Source organism: Callithrix jacchus, chromosome 2, assembly GCF_049354715.1.
Source record: "Callithrix jacchus isolate 240 chromosome 2, calJac240_pri, whole genome shotgun sequence".
Lineage (NCBI taxonomy): Eukaryota > Metazoa > Chordata > Mammalia > Primates > Cebidae > Callithrix > Callithrix jacchus.
In genome coordinates this window covers 178278885-178297478 of record NC_133503.1, presented here as the reverse complement: position 1 = coordinate 178297478, position 18594 = coordinate 178278885, and the positions used below count along the sequence as shown (strand labels likewise).

At 34.3% G+C, this 18594-nt stretch overlaps 1 protein-coding gene across 1 annotated transcript in view; it reads right to left on the bottom strand.

Moving 5' to 3' along the window:
- CDH9 (cadherin 9) overlaps positions 1-18594 on the bottom strand; it is a 158162-nt gene that overhangs the window by 110022 nt on the left and 29546 nt on the right. The gene's annotated exons all lie outside the window — the stretch shown is intronic.

Sequence of the window (18594 nt, the reverse complement as noted above, 5' to 3'; positions counted from 1 at the left end):
CCCATAACATGTAAACTGAAAAACTTATTCCAAACGTTATTTAAATTTTATTATGTGCTGTATATACATTACATTTCTATATTACATCAGTGAACAATCATGAAAAACTCATTTATCACATAGATAAGTAGAAAGGCATATATAGCTCAAATAAACTAAACAAATTTAGCAGCGAATTGAAGATAACTATAAAATAATCAGATGCATATTAATATATTTGTAATTTAAAACACTAAATATTTTGAAAAGTTCTACAGTATACAAATTATCACAGTGAATATTCCATAGTCCTTAGGACTAACAAAAGTAGAATATTTATTGACATATACATATGCATATGAAATTATATATTTTAAAGAGCACTTCTCATATTCCATCATTTTTAATAAACCGTTTCTCTCCTTTGCCTCCTATCTTCCTCTTTGTCCTTACTCTTCCTTCTTCTATCACGTTGAAATGTTCCCTCAAGGCAAATTAAATGGTACCAAATATACTCAGGATCGTGTCTTGCAATACTCATTACCATGTCGATCTTTTCCAATCAATAACTATGTTTTTCAGCAATTTATTGAGTAGGACAGTCAAGTTTATTTGAGACTGAAGAGTACATGCTCTAAATGAAAATTTTACATGGTAACTAAGAATAAATTTATTTCTAAAATAATAAGAAAAAAGAGCATACAAAGTTGATATTGCAAAATTAGATAAGGCATGTTACCTATAGGATATTCTGATCCAGAAATTGGAAACAATGTCTCCCTGTTAATATAATAAGTTGATTATTCTTGTAGTTCATTTGGTATTTTATAATTAGTTTTATTTGTTATCAAATTAGGTTTGATTTATATGACATTTAATGTAGAAGATGTGAGATGATCATGGCTATGATCTGTTAAGCAATGGAAACCAATCTCAAACTAGTAGGCAAAAAGTCATTGAGTTATAAAATCAAATTAAGTGTGGAAAGGAAAACAACAAAAGGAGCAAAGAAGCAGCTGGGCATTTCCTCATCATGAAAACTAGAATTAGGGGCTTGAGTATTCTATTCTATTCTCTCTCTCTCTCTCTCTCTCTCTCTCTCTCTCTCTCTCTCTCTCTCTCTCTCTCTTTCTCTCTCTCTCATTTTGTCTCAACCTAAGCCTCCTCAATTTGAAGAAATTATGTGGGTGATAATATCTCCTGAATTCATATTTAAAATATTCAATTTTAGAAAGCAATTTCCTAATTGGAATTTTAAGAATCCTGAAAATGGACTCTGATTTACCTGGTTTAAGCCAGAAACCCAATGTTCAATGAAGCATCTATGAATTCAGTAATGGGAATTACAAAATATAAAGGTCAAATATAAGGCTTGGCTTTCTGCCTTACTATCTGTGATATTTTTGAACACCAACCTATATCACTTGGTCTTAATTAGTACCTGACCCAAAACACATTGTTTTAAACTTTTATCAATACAAAGTAATAGTCATGTGTATTCCAATGATTTATTTTATTTTGAAGATAGAAAATCTGAGGTTTGATGAATTTAAGTTACATGACAAAAGTCATACAGGTAATAAGTGCTAGAATCAGGTTTCAGACCCACAACCTTAAACACAGTTTTTAATATAAGACAATACATCTGGAAGAGTTAGCATAGTGCTAGCACACAACTCAATATATTAGTATTATCATCATGATCATCACAAGCATCATCATTGTCATTGTCATCATCAAGCATGGTTGCTCCTACTATAGGCATAGAGATATGGGTCCAACTCAGCAGAAAGAACAATGGTCATTGGAAGGTAGTATTACAGATTCTTGCTATGGCCCAGAGCTACAGGTTGTGTCCAACAAATCAATGTATCTTAATTTCCATACCTATTATTTAAGAAACTGGTCACTGTTAGTTCTTAATACAATCACATGGTTACAAATGTATGCTGGTCTTAATACATACATATGGTTAAACTTCAGAATTACAGGAATCCAAAATTGCATCATTTTTCAGTGTCAAAATCTCAGGTTATGGTTATTATCATCAGGACTTTATGTGGCTATTTGTAATAATATAAACTGAAATAAGCGGCAAACTTAATTACAGCCAATATAAAACCCTGAATTAGAAATAGGAAATTTACAATGTCCAATAATGCTTAGAAAAATGTGTAATGGAAAAGTAACACCTAGTAGCCACTAGCCCACAACATGCCCCACGTTTTGTAGCTCAGTGACGCTGTAGCAGAAAATGAACAGCCAGAGAATCTCAAGGGTAGCTGTTATCTTAACTTTGATAAAATACAACAAATTCCTTAGTTGACCACATGGGTTACCCTGGTTTCTTTCCTCTGGTAGAATTTATTTTGATCATTGACCTTGCTTATAACCCTTGCCAGAGCAATCAAAGGATACTCTGTATTTCCTGGGGTCAGTTCTAACAGTGATGCCCACTTTGTGTGGAACGTAGGCCTTTGAGCAGAACAATCTAGTTTTATTAGATGGGGAAACAGACTTAGGCTGGGGCTAGAATCCCATAGGCTTTTATAAACTACAATAAGAAATTCTGATTCATTTTCAGTGCCATTGAAAGCAGTTGGAAGATTTTAACGTGATATGTTCAGAAAAGATCAATCTGGTGCAGACTAGAAAATAGGTTAGAGGGCAGGAAATGGATTTGGTTAAGAGAGAGATCAGTTAGGCTCTATGACTCTTGTCCAGTAAGAGGTAACGAAGGCATATAGAAAAGAGGTTTGAAGTAGACAGTGACACGCTACTCAGATTCCCTTTGATCCTTTAATACGGCCACACACTCACACTACATACATGACAATTTTTGTATGCTTTTGCTTCCAATGATCTGCACCTGCAACTATCTTTGAACAACTTCCCTTGGCTACTGGAACCCCTTCGCCCACATGCACAGGACACCTAATGTGCCTGAAAGTTTACAAACATCTATAACATCCCATTGCCAGTATATAACAGGTGCAGAAATAGGAAAACCACCATATTATTTGCATTCCAGAGTTTTTCTACAGCATCATGCTGAAGTAGGGCTTTGATACCTGCGTTTGGCTTCTTTTCCATTCCTGTCCTATGACTCCACTTTATCCTGCATTTCCTTACCTGGAACAAAATTTTTAACCAATCCATTGCACACAAATCCTTGTCTCAGGGTTTGTTTCTGGGAAATCAGATCTAAGATGTGGATCTAATTCACATATGTAGATATTCACAATAATAGATAATATCATTTGATATATTGGTTATGGAGGGTGAAGAAAAAATAAAAAGATATAACTTATAGGTTATTTGTGAACTAGGTGGATAACTGAGGCATTTCTTAAGTGTCATTTATATCAGGAGAAAAGCAGATCTATTGGAAAAATAAAGAATCTATTCTTTTATTATTCTTAATTAAAATAAAAAGGTAATTCTTATACTGCTGACACCATTTGAGCATAATTAAAAATAGGGAGCAAAGTGGTTCTAATGGTTTTATACTATAACACATATATATATGATATATACATATGGATACGTGTATAAAGATGAATATATGAACCCATACATACAAATGTATATATATATCATCTTCTTATAAGACATGCACAACCTAGATCCCTCTCATGGACAGCTTACAATGGGGTTTGCATTCCTATGAGAATCTGATACTGCTCCTGATCTCACAAGGGGCAGAGCTCAGGTGGTCATGCTCTCTTGCCTGCTGCTCACCTCCTGCTGTGCAGCCTGGTCCCTCACAGGCCATGGACCAGTACTGGTGTTCAGACAGGGGTTGGAGGGGGGCCCTACTCAAGGTAATATTATTAGGAACAGGGCTGTGGGGATGTGATTATGTCATGGACGTAGAGCTCTTATGAATGAGATAGTACCCTTATAAGAAAGGCAAGAGAGGATTCTCTTCCCTTCTGACCATGTGATGACACCGCAAAACAATGGCCATCAATAAGCCAGGAAACTGGCCCTTGGCAGACACCAAAATTGCCATGCCTTGCTGCCTGATGTTAGACTTTTCAGGCTTCAGCACTTTGAGAAATCTATTTCTGCTGTTCATAAGCCACCTAGTAAACCATAACTGGTTATAGCAGCACAAACTAAGATTAGTGCCAGAAGTGGGTTGCTACTATAACAAACATGTAGAAATGTGGAGGTGGCTTTGGAACTGGGTAATAAAGGCTGAGGGAGTTTTAGGTGCATGCTAGAAAAAGTCTGCATTGCTGTGAAAAGATCATTGAGGATAATTCTGGTGAAGTCTCAGAAAGAAAAGAGAATAATAGAGAAATGCTTAATCTTCTTGAAGAATATCTAAATAACATGGAACAGAATGTTGATAGAAATATGGACAGTAAATGCCATTCTAGTGAACTTTCAGATGGAAATGAGGAACACGTTATTAGAAACTTGAAAAAACGGTATCCTTGTTATAAAGTAGAAAATAATTTTGCTAAATTGTATTTGTGTTCTAGTGTTTTACAGGATGTAAAATTTGGGAGCAATGAAATAGAGTCACAGCTAGAGAGATTTTTCAGAAAATTTTCACAGGTGTATCTTGGCTTCTCTTGAATACTTGTAGTAAAATGCGAGACACAAAAATTATTTAAAATGAAATTGCTTAGCAAGAATGAAGCAAAATTTAAAGATTTGAAACATTTTCAGGCTATTCATATTCAAAAATAAGAAAGCATTTGGGAGCGAATACTAAAGGTATGGCTAAGTGTCTTTTGATAAAGGGGTTAGTATGGGTATGAACCATAGACTTAATATGACACCCCAGGAAGAAGGCTTCCAGTTTGAAGTGAAGAAGGATATGGGAAGGAATGACAGAAGGCTGACAGATTTCTTAGATTTCATAGGCCAGCTTCATACGGCTATTCAGCTGCAAAGAAATGAACTATTATTCAAGACAAGAGAGGAATGACTCCAAAGATAATTCAGGTATGTGTTGTTGGTTTCAAAGGAGGGGACCACTGCCTCCCTTTCAACATGCCAGATGGTTTTTTCTTAGGGCATCAGGGTGGGGGTGGTCACCCAGGACTGCCACCTCGGTAGATTCAGAAAATGAGACCACTGCCCCAGTGCACTTGGACTGCAGAGCACTAAGCTAAAGAGAATTATTCTCAAGGCTTAGGATCTCACTGAGTTTGCTTTGTTGGGTTTTAAACTTGCTTGGGTCCTGTCATTCTTTCCTCCTTTCCCATTTCTCCCTTTTAGAATAAGAATGTTTATCTTATCATTGCTTATCCTATTATTGTATTTTGAGAGTACATTACTGGCTTGATTTCACTGGTTCAAATGTCGAGAAAAATTTTGCTTAGGATTAATAATACTTTGTGTCTCCATATCTTATTTACATAATAGTAGGAGAGATTTTGGACTTTTAGAGTATAGAGCTGATGCTGGAATAAATAAAGGTTTTTGGGCTATTGGGATGAAGTGATGTGTTTTATATGTGAAAAGGACATGAATTTGAAGAAACTAGGTTGGAATATTTTAGCCTAAATATTTATGTTCCACGAAAACTCATATGCTGAAATTTAACACCCAAACTGATGGTTATTAGGATGTAGGCCTTTAGAAAATACTAGGGTTAGATTAGGTCATGAGAGTGGAGCCTATAATGATGAGATTAGTGCCCTTAGAAAAGCATGAAGGTATCTGAGCTTTTATTTCTGTTTTTCTAGCCCTTGACTATGTGAAGATACAATGAGAAAATGGTTGTCTGTAAACCAGAAAGAGTGCTCTCATCAGACAGTACACCTGCTGGTGTCTTGATCTTGGATTTTCCAGTTTCCAGAACTGTCAGAAATAAAAATTTGTTGTTTAAGCCACATAATCTATGGTATCTTGAGAGAGCAGCACAAACTGACTGAAACAAAGGGATACTGGTCCACATGCACCCACCTGAAGACCTCCTATGTGCTTTAAGCACTTGCCCAATTCAGGGACTTCCTGCCTTTGCTCATGCTCTGACCTGGATCTATCTTATCTCACTCATTCGTTGTCATCTCCTCATTTCTTTCAGTTTCTATATTGTATTATGTTTGGGGGGAAGTCTCTGAACAACCTTTTTAAAAATAGCTTACCCCATTTTAGCCTCTATTGCTTTCTGTTATACCATTCATTCATTTCCTTCACATGATTTACCACAACTTTTATTATCTCTTTCATTTAATGGATTATATGCTTATTGACGTTTTCTACTAGTTTACATGTAACTCATATAGTGGTTAAATATTTTGCAAATTACTGTGTTCTGCATAAAAGTTACCGACATGCAGTCAACACTGTATTTGTAAAATTAATTGGTTAATTCATTAATGCCTAATATAAATAATTACTAATTTGAGCCTGGGATCAGGTATGACATTGATCAGCATTCCCATGCATAAAGTAACTGATAGAGAAATAGAAAGAGTTGAACTGGGAAAAAAATATACCTTTTGGAAACATTCAGGGTATTTTTTTCCCCTAACAAATGGGATAAAAACTGCAGTGATATAGAGTAATTCTCATAAAATTTGCATAACAGGAGATTCTGTATAAACTTCACAACATGATTGGTATAAATTACAGAATGTTTCAACTTTATGGTCCTTTGATGGTATATCTTCTTTATTTTTCTCATGATTCTTTATAAATTTATTTCTCATTTAGGGAACATCACTATAACCCTCTTGGGGCCAATTTAACACCTGTACATTCCTCTGCTTTTGGACAAAAGTGCACATCCAAAAGGATTTTCTGTTGCATTTTTATTTTAAAGACAGTAAGCTTTTATCCATGGGATTTATTAAAAATTCTTCATATTATTTATTCAATAGCAACAAGCTGATTATTACATTTTTCTATGCCTAATTATATCATCCTTAAGTGCATTGCATTTTAATCACATTTTTGTTAATAAATAAATACTATCAATATATTATAATATACAATGTTTTAAATTTGATTCAACTTTGATTTTGTAATCAGGGAATTCACCTGAATCTTGTTAACTTTAAAACCTGAAAATTGTTTTCTTATTATTCTTTTGCTCTCTTAATTATATTTCAATTAATGTCTGCTATTAAATATTTGTATGTCAAGAAAAAGGTGCATTACTGTAATTAAATGGAATTTTCAGCATATGAAATATGCATCTAAAATTAAATTATGTGATTTCTCCTCCCTGTGCCTATACATATACACTTGCAGAAGTTTTAACTCAGATAAGGTATTTTAATTATTCTAATCTTGTAAATGTACAAATAACATGTGTCTGTAATTAATTTTAATATTATTAGACTATTTTGATCAATAATGAACTTCAACATAAATTAACCTATTGATCTTCAAAATGCAAAACAAAACTGTGTGAATTAATCACATAATTTAAATATTTTTTTCAAATGATATTTCTGATGTTTGGAGAGATGAAACAAATTTTTTCTCATCACCCAATAATTTTGTAGTTTTGGAAAATGTCATACATATGTTGGTTGATTCTTAGATTCCTGTAATTTTTGCAATATTCTGTTTTGTCTCTTATATCAGTTGGGGAGACAAGCCTGACAGCTTAGGTAAGCAAATAGCACATATATAAAGAACACATTCTATAAATATTAGTGACATTAAAATGATGTATTTTCTAAAACCAAATAACTTTTGAGGATATATGCTTAAATTTATTTTTTCTTATTAATGGTGGTTACATTTATTATATAACCATATATGTGTACATGTATAAAAACATATATATTTAATCATTAGTTTGTTATGATATATATCATATATGCTTTTTGAAACCATGCACTTATTTTTTAAATTGATTTTTAAATACTGTTGTTTAAAACAATTTACTGATATAGATCACATTTATATATATGCTTTTAAAAACCACTTACTAATTTTTTAAGAACTCTATGCCCAAGCACTGGCATGTAATTAAATTAATGGTGTAAAATTAGTTTGAGAAAAACAGAATTAGAGAGCAGCAATATGAGCTGCCATCTTCATATAGTAATCCCTAATGGCTATCACCATCAAATGTCCAGCTTTAAAAATTCGGCTTCATGCCTTTCCTAAGGCAAAAATTCTAGTATCAGAAGAGAAGCTTTTGAATCAGCTTTTGCTAATAGTCTATCAAAATAACAACAATATTATATATTATAAAACATGATATGTATAGAATATACGAAATGATAGAATATAAAGATGTAAAAACAACTCATTGCCAGAATATGAGAATATTAATTATTGTTTATAATGATAGTGGAGCTCGTTTAATAAATAAAGACCTGTTGCTTTCAAGGATACTTATATGTGTGTGTATAAACATGTATATGTGCCTGTGTGTATACATATATATATATATATAGAGAGAGAGAGAGAGATATAATCATGTCCATTTTCAATTTAAAGGACAGAGGTAAGCAATTTTTCTGACAATACTGGATTGTCAGAATGGGAATTCTGGGAATTCCCCTTGAATGGGAATCAAAAAATGGTATAAGGTCTTTCATTGCAAAGACGTCTGCCTTGGAGATGGTCAAGATACTACTGCATCAACTGAATTAATGCAGCCTTAGACTATAACAACACAAAGGAAAAACAGAATATGGAGAATGATATAATATTGGGTATATTTTAACTTGGAGATATACCTTCGAGCAAATCTTTTTAATCACTGTCAGAGATGGGAAAGCAACAGTTAGGAGAAAGTTGTCTATGGTCCTGACATATTTAAGAATATCAGCTAACAAGGTATTAGTTGGGGAACAAGTAGTATTTTTATTATCACAAACAAATTGTTAATGTAATGTTTTTAAACAGGAGAAACTGAAGAAAAGGTTTTAAAGTTGATATGCCAAAAGATATAATATGGAGCATGAAATTCGACTATAATAAAGCCAAAGGCATTCCACACCCAGCATAGAAGCATTAAGTACATGTGTTAACACTTGCATTAGAGAAATAAAAAACAACCACATTTCAACAGGGCTTCCACCCACAGCATATTGGGGCCTGTGAACTTATAGAATAACAGATTTTTACAAAGGAAGGAGAAATTAAGCTGATGCAAAAGAAGTATCTAATTTCACCAGATCCTACCATCTGAGTGGCCTTCCCTTAAGATTACACAAGATTTTATGGTGAATGAGTGAATATCATTAATATATTAAACAGTTATTAAAAGCTGGAACAAAATAAGATATGTATCTATGTCATTTAAAAATATACACAAGGCAGCGTACTGTGGCTCAGAACTGTTATCCCAGCACTTTGGGAGACCGAGGCAGGCTGATCACAAGGTCAAGAGATCGAGACCAGCCCGGCAAAATGGTGAAACTCTATCCTTACTAAAAATACAAAAATTAGCCTGGTGTGGTGGCATGCACCTGTAGTCACAGCTACTCGGGAGACTGAGGAAGGAGAATTGCTTGAACCCGGGAGCCAGAGATTGCAGTGAGCCAAGATCACACCACTGCACTCCAGCCTGGCAACAAAGTGAGCCTAGAGCTCCAAAAAAAGAAAAAAACAGACCAAACAAACAAACAAACAAACGAAAAACATACACATGAGCTATAAGTATATATGCACACATTCTCCAAAATTGATACAAGTCACATCATATGCAATGACTTTTTTTCACATGAGAATAGCAACGAGTTAAACAGAGACTGTCATTCAATGGAGAAGGTGTCAGAAGAAAAACAAACAGTAAATTTAATGGCAAATGGTACCAAGTGTTATGAATAAAAACAAAGCAAAATAATTTCCAAAGTTACTATATAGTTACAGTAATCACTATAGCATGGTATTGCTGAAAGAACAGATGATAGGGTCATTGGACAGAATAGAGTGCAGAATTAGATCCACACAAATATTCTCAACTCTCATTTCACAAAGGGACAAAGGCAATTTGATGCAGAAAGAATAATCTTCTCAACAAATGGTGCTGGGAAAACTGGGGCATCCACATGCAAAATAAAAAATAAATAAATCGAGAGAGACTTTTCACTTGAATTAACACAAAATGTATCCTAGATGTAAATGTAAAATGCAAAATTACAATTCTTTTTCAACTACGTAGGAGGCTTTTTCAGAAGACAAAAGGACATTGTCTTCCCAGAAAACAAATCCTACACTTTTCTTTATGATGCATATAAAAATATTATAAAATATATTGAAGAAAAGGCAGAGGTGTATCTTGGTGACCTTGGGTTTGGAGATGAATTTTAGAAGAATCCCCAATGCCAAAAGTATCTTGGGTCTGGCGATGAGTTTTAGATACAACACGAAAGATGAGTGGTTTCCAGCAGTTTGAAAAGACAAGAAGGATGAACAGGTGAAGCAAAGGAGACGTTTTGGGCAGTGAAACTGTATAATACTGCACTGGTAGATACATGACATTAAGCATTTACCAACACCCGCAGAACTTTACATTAAGGTTTATTATGAGTGAACTTTAATGTACATAAATTAAAAGAAATCATTCAGTAGGAGGGAGCTGGAAAGATGGCTTCAGAAAAAAACCCAGACTGTAACAAGATAATCCCACTGTATTATAAATGTATGAAACAACCTCAGTGGAGAGAGTGGGAGGAAAATATGCTGGCTTAAGTAACTTTGGAAATGAGTGGAGTTTCTAAGACTAAATGGAAAAGAAGTTATACAGAGGCACTGGACTCTAGTTACTAAAATTGTTTTCCTCAAGGTTATGCATTAACAATTCTCATGCTGCTATATTTGTATACTGGAATCGAACAATTAAGCAAATAGTTGGCAGAGGTTGGGATTCAGATTTCTTATTTTTGTTGTGAAAATTTACAGATAACCAAGAGGAGGTTAGCATGATCATTTGGTAGTAAATAAGGGTTGAAAACATCAATGTAAAATCATTTATTTTAATATAGGTATAGATGGCTACATTTTGAAATATTTATAGATATGTATATTTACACAAGTTAGTATATATATATATGTGTGTGTGTGTGTGTATATATATATATATATATATATATATATATATATTATTTACTCTGTCAGCTGAGATGGCCTATAAGCAATGTCATCCAGTACTAATGAACTCATCTATAACCTAGCTCTTAGTGTCTAATACCATTTTATCTTAGTGTCAAAAGGAATCAGGCCCTTCAAAACATGGCTAAGATTACAGAGGGAAATACATGATGAACTTGGAGGATCTCATAGTGTCAGAAATTAAAGCAGTGCTTAAAACAAACACACACACACACAGACACACACACACATACACTCAACAAAACAAAGCCACTATATTTACAGAGGTTTTTTTTAAAGGGAAACAGCATGGAACAATTCACAGTGACCAAAGTTGGAACAACTTGAACAACAGAATAAATAAAGAGGTATTGTGTTATAACCTAATGTGTGAAATAAATAAAGGTGAGGTATTCTTTAAATAAAATACATAAGACCAGAAGTGTTTTGGTTTAGGATCTTTTCAGATTTTGAAGTATTTGTATTATATTTACTGGTTGAGCATTTCAAATCCGAAAACCCCAAATTGAAAATGTGCCAGTGAGCATTTCCTTTGAGCATCATGTTGGCAATCAATAAGTTTCAAATATTGGAGCGTTTCCTATTTCAGAGTTTTGCATTTTGGATGCCCAGCCTTTATCTGTAAGTTTATACTGATAGACATAAACAATTGAATCAATAGATAATTGGGCAAGGAGATAATTTCTCTAAAAAATAAATTCTTAATAATGTATGTAAATGCTTTCCCCTCAAGGAGCAAAACCATCGCACTTCCTAAGTGTAAGATGCACAGAGTAATTTCTTCCCAAAACGGACAGTATAGAAATTGTAAGACATAAATAACTTTCCAGTGGAGAAATCTGATAAGCTACCTCAACCAGGCAGTCAAGGCCAATATCACAATATTATAACAAGGACAGCAGTACCCTCATTACGATATGTTGAAAATGACATGTTATCTCTATAATCTTCCACCTCAGACCCATTAGCTCAGTGAAAAGAAAAAAAGAAAAAGAAAAGAAAAAAACCAACACCCCAACACAAACAAAGAAAAAAATGAGGAAATTTCAACAAAGTGTCATCCTGCAAAATGCCTGACAGGTAGGTACTCCTTAACAATGCCAACGTCATCAAAAATAAGTAATTTTCTCAAAAGTATGAGAAAACGTCTTTGCCAAGAGAAGCCTAAAAAGACATGACTGCTGAATGAAATGTGGCATCTTGGATGGAATCTTAAAAGAGAAAAACATATGAGACTTAAACTAACAAAATCTGAATTAACTATAAGGTTTAAATATAAAATAATCTATATTTATTCTTTAATTATAAATCATGTACTATACTAATGTACAAGGTTAAATAGGCAAAACTGGTTGAAAAGTATACTGGAATATTGTGTACTAGCCTTTCAGGCTTTATGTAAATCTAAAACTCTTCTAAAAATTAAGTATAAGAAGAATTAAGCAAGTGGAGAGGAGGGAGGATAAACGGGAGGGGTAGTTACTTCGGATATTGTGCTCACAGAGGGACTTTCTGGAAAAAAAAAAAAGAGGTCTCTCTATTATGGTGACATTTGAGCAGAAAGCTGAAGGGAGATAGGGTAGGAGACAATGATAACATTAATGAGAACAGAATTCCAGAGAAAAGGCCGAGCAAAATGTGTATGAGCCAGAAGGTGGGGCAGAGAATGGACCTTTCGGGCAGAAAAATACAAGTCACAGAAGGGACAAAAGTGTACCTACAGCTGAGTGAATGAGGAAAGTTTACAGACAAATCAAAGCAACAGCAGGATTTCAGAGTTTGCAACCCATAAATTGTTTTAATATTGTGATATTTAAATCACATGAGGATTTGTGGCAGAAGAGGATTATGACATAACTTAAATATTAAATGGTAGGCTCTGGCTGCTGCATAAAACATAGACATTACGATATTTGAAAGGAGGAAGAGAAAATAATGAGGCTGTTGAAATATCCTGGTCAAAAAAAGGCCGGGAGAGACAATTGGGATTAAATTAATAGAAATGAAGGAGTGAGAGATGAATTTAAGGCTTTATCTTGAACAACAGATCAGTTGGGTAATGAGAAACACCTGAGATGTTCAGGTCACGTGTGGGAGTAGAAAGTCAAGGTTTTGATTTTGAATGTTAAGATTGATCAATGTGCCCTATTTAACAGCCAAGTGGAAATAATTACTCAAATATTCATTTAACATCCAAGTGGAAAGAATCAATCAAACATGCATTTGGATAATGAAGTCTGGAATTTAGAGCAGATTTATAATCCTGAGATTCATCAGTATATTCCATAGCTATCAAAAATATGGACTTGGCTAAAATTTTACATTAAATTAAAAAACAATAATGCAATTTTAGTAGCAATGGAAGGGAACAAAATGCAAATTTTAAAATTGAAGTTTGAGCTTATAAGATTTGCTATTTGGCAGAATATTTCAGCTAATATGCTGGAAAAAAAGGCACAAATATGGACAGCATTCAGTGCTATTAAGCGGGTAATAGGATGGACAATTCTTTGTATAAAAAGAGAAGCCAAATTAATTATTTATATATTAATAATGGTGAGAGTAAAGTACAAGCAATTCTTTTTCAAATTAATTTAGAAAATATAGTAACATTTTTTCAATTATGTGCAGTTTGGATTAACTCCAATTCTAGAAAGCTTCTTAAGAAATTAGTCATATGCAACCTAGGCAATACTGTCCTAGACATAGGAAGGCCAAATATTTCATGACAAAGGTACCAAAAGCAACTGCAACAAAAGCAAAGGACATGAACTGACACTTCTCAGAAGAAGCCATACATCTGACCAACAAGCACGTGAAAAGAAAAAAAAAGCTCAGTATCACTGATAATTAGAAAAATACATACTAACATCACAATAAGATCCCACCTCACACCAATCAAAATGGCCCTTACTAAAAAGTCAAAAGATAATACATGCTGATGAGGTTGCAGAGAAAAGCAAACACGTGCACTGATGGAGGAGGTGTAAACTAGTTCAACTACCGTGGAGAGCAGTATGGCAATGCCTCAAAGAGCTGAAAGCAGAATTCCCATAAGGCCCAGCAATACAATTACTGAATATATACACAAAGGAATATAAATCATTCTACCTTAAGACACATGCATGTGTATGTTCATTGCAGCACTATTCAGAAAAGCAAAGGCACAGAATCAACCTAAATGCCCATCAATGACAGACTGGATTTTAAAAATGTGATACATATGCACCATGGAATAATATATAGCCATAAAAAAGAATGCAGTCATGCCTTTTGCTTGAATATGGATGGAGCTGGGGTCGATTATCCTAAGCAAACTGATGCAGGAATAGAAAACCAAATACCACATGTCACTTATAAATGGGAGCTAAATAATGTGAACTCATGAAGACAAAGGAAAAAACAACAGACAGTAGCATCTACTTGGGGGTGGAGGCTGGGAGGAGGGAGTGTCGTAGAAAAGCAACTATTTGATACTGGGCTTAATACCTGGGTGATTAAATAATCTGTACAGCAGACCTCTGTGATACAAGGTCACCTTCACAAGTACCCTTGAACCTATAATAAAAATTTTTAAAAATAAAAAATATAATAAAACTAGTCACATGAAAGAGCGGTTTAGATAAACATGTTTATCCAACCATCATTTTTATTATTAGATTTACCAGAAATTATGTTTGCTTTTTTTGATTCATTCTCAGGTCTTCTTCATTTTGCTCAGTGCTGCAAAAGGTAAACTCTGAGAACTGTATACCTGGACTCACTAGTTTATCAGTCCTGGGTTGAGTTTAGCCAGTGTGAAACACAGTCAGGAGACCAACAGTGGTGGGAGGGAAGGTCTATTCTCCTCTATGCAGCACAGCTAAGAGTTGGCTGCTTTTCTCTACAGTGAGCCACAGCTTCCTTCAGAGGGTGCTCATATAACAGGATGCTCTCTCTGGAGTGATGTCTGCTTCCAAACTATGTTTCTTCAGGACCAGGATAGGTAAGAGGCTCATTCTTTTGAGAATTCTGCTATGGTACCATTCCTAGTCAGATCCCTTAACCATACCCACATCCTCTGTTAAGCCCTTCCCAGTGATTTCCTTTGAATATGTCATCAGTTTCCTGGAAGTTCCTTGACAGATGCATTAGGAAGGAGTAAATTGATCATGCTGCTCTTATGGAATACAGTGTTATATCATGAAGTCATCAAAACATCTATGTATTATTGTTACCCTTTCATCAAATATATATGAAGTATCTACTGATTTTTTTTTTAATTTTTTGTGCTCTACTTTTTTATTATTATTATACTTTAAGTTCTGGGATACATGTGTAGAACATGCAGGTTTGTTACATAGCGTGCCATGGTGGTTTGCTGCATCCATCACCCCATTATTTACATTAGGTAGGCATTTTTCTTGGTAGACAGAATAGCAGACTCCTTGAGGAATTTTTACTCTAGAAACATAGTTTATATACATAACAAGATAGTTTATGACACATGCCTGAAAAGAATACTGCCCCTAAAAGTCATTTATTGAATAATATTTAATCTACTGAGAAAAGGAAAGAAAAACTTTGATTTATATAGCAAGTTTTTAACGAGCAGAGAAAGCTATAAATAAATTTTCAGCCTATGGTTTCATGTCAGCTTCCAGCTTCAAAAATGAACATCAGAGTTTGTCAGATGCAAGCTAATGAGTGTCTTACATGAGCCAGCCTACACAAAGTACTTTTCATTTAAGAAAAAGCACAGTGTTAAAAATTGTCTATATTTAAAACTGTATTTGATTTGACAGAGCTCCTGTCTTAAGTTAGCTGGAGAAAGCAATAGTTCAGCCCAAACTGTTAGCCTGCTTCTGTCTGTGGGGAGGGAGGGGAGATGGGAATGGATGGGTGGACGGGGAGTGTGTGCATGGCAATATTGAGAAGAGAAAGGGAAACTAAACAGCTATATAAGTGCAAATTGTGAAACGTATGCAAATTTGTAATAATTTCCACATTAGAGACACACATGATACACAATGTAGTAATCAAATATTCAAGAGTTTATTATAAATTTTTAAGATAAATCTCAACTTTTCTTCTTTAATAAAACTTTTTGTCAGTCTGGTGACAGAATTATACTTTTAAAGCACAAATAAATATAAAAAATGTACCATAACATAGGAAACCAATTTCATTAAAATATAGCTGTGAAATATTTTTAAAACAGTTATTATAAAATAATATCTTAATTCAATAAATAACAAAATCAAGCATCAGGTCTAATCATTACCAGAATTCCAAAGAAGTAATAAACATACAAGGTATTTAGTATAATATTTGTTTTTTACTGATAAAGTATTGTATATTTCTCATTCTGTTTTTTACTGATAAAGTCTTGGATTTTTCTCATACTGCTGTGAATTGATACCCATTATCATAATTGAGGAGTACACTAAATTTCAGTTAGATATTAGGACAAATATTGGTATTTTTCAGCTTAAATTTAGGGACTACATGTTAACTGGACTTAGAATAACTTTAAAAAAAAGACACATTTGGAAAACTATGTAATTTGACATAAATGTTATAGATGTGGAACAGACAAACTTAATGAACAGTAGGCCTGCAATGAGGAGATATGGATTAATATTCTGAGTTTGTTACAATTTTAATGTGTTTACTTGAATTTATAATTACATTTTAGTTTCATTATATCTAGCATGGGAATCATCAGCTGATCTTACAAGGAGTTAAGTTGACTAAATAAAACTATGTGTATAAGCTGGGTGCAGTGGTGCATGTCTTTAATCCCAGCACTTTGGGAGGCTGCGGTGGATTGACCACTTGAGGCCAGGAGTTCAAGACCATACTGGCCAACATAGTGAAACACCGTCATCACTAAAAATACAAATATTATCTGGCCATGGTGGTCCATGCCTGTAATCCCAGCTACTCGAGAGGCTAAGGCATGATAATCACTTGAACTGGGGAGGCAGAGATTACAGTGAGCCGAGATTGCACCACTGGACTCCAGTCTGTGCAACACAGTCAGATCCTCTCTCCAAAAACAAAACAAAACAAAAACACAACAACAAAATATATATAGAAAGAACCTAAGAAATAAGTAGATCCATAATATACAATTTTAGTCTTTAGTAGAGAGAAATAAGTAGATCTATAATATACAATTATAGTCTTTCTTCTTTCAAAAAGAAACTTTTTATTAGGTCACAGTGTAATTATATTCTATTAAAGGGCAATAAAACAATGTGCATTTAGCCAGAAAACTATAAATGAGATTTGAGAGGGTCACTATAAACGATTACATTTGCCATTTTAAAGGCATAAGCACATTCCCAGTTTATAGCAAGTGTTAATGTGATTACATGGTAGATGAGGCAGTGCTCCCTGCAGATCTCATTACCAATCCAGTCCACAAACATCATGAACTGGACTATGAGCTCATTCTTTCTACCTTTGCCAAGGCACGGAAATTGCAATTGAAGTTCAATCTTCTAACACCTCCACCCAGAACTGACACCCGTGCATTCCAGTAAATTTTCATGGACCAAATAAGGTTACTTTATCTAACTTCAACAGCATTAGTGAAGAACCATCTTACCATGCACTCAAAAGTTAGAAATATTTGGTAAATAGCATGATGATCATGGTGGCTCACCACCAGGTTACCAAATATGAGAATGATTCTTTCTCCTAAAGAAAAATATTCAAGAAAGGCAGCTCAATTTCAAATGGAAGGGTTTGATAGTTTATACATTGATCCAGTTTGTGTCTGGGGTGGAGGGTTGGGGATAGTGAGAGGGTGAGTAGGAAAAATAACAAGCTGTTTCCACATCAGGTTTAGAGGAAGCAGCACAAGACAAAGAACCTATAAATTAAAAGATACTGTATCTGCTCTCCCACATGCAATAAACAGTGGTGACACAGAGGTAGTGTAAACACAATCAATGCTTTACTTCTAGAAGGAGAAGAAAGAGAAACACATGGTAGCCAATGAAATTTTGTCCTATTGCAAGCCCTCCTAACCTGGGAGTTGAGAATTAGGCAGAAAAATTCTTCAATTCTGCTTTCTAAGAGGGGCTCCCCTATTTACTATTCTGTGGGTCCATTCACCTTCTGGAGTACTTCATTTTCATTAACCTCATTGGCCACCACTGAAGGAGTAGACACATATATAAGCTCCTTGAGAGTAATACAGATTTCTCAGCTAGCTTACTGGCTATGGAAATCGATGACCCTGGGATGTTTCAGTCCCAATGAGACTCAGACTTCCTTTGCCTGGCCTGGTGGTTTCTTTGGCAGGGTAACTCTCGTAAAATGAAACTGCCTTATCTGTTTGACTCAGTTTCATTTGTCAAGAGACATGCCACAGAAATAGTATATTTTTAAATATACTTATTAGATTTTTTATATTTATTTTCTTACTCTGGCTCTATAGACTTTGCTGTGGCTACTAAAATTATGGGTCCCTTGGCCTCATTGAGCTTTATTAGGTGAGGCACAGCTTTAACGTAAGGCATTTTGTCCAATTAAAAGGATTTACTGGGAACTGAACCCTTCGCAGAGTCCTTA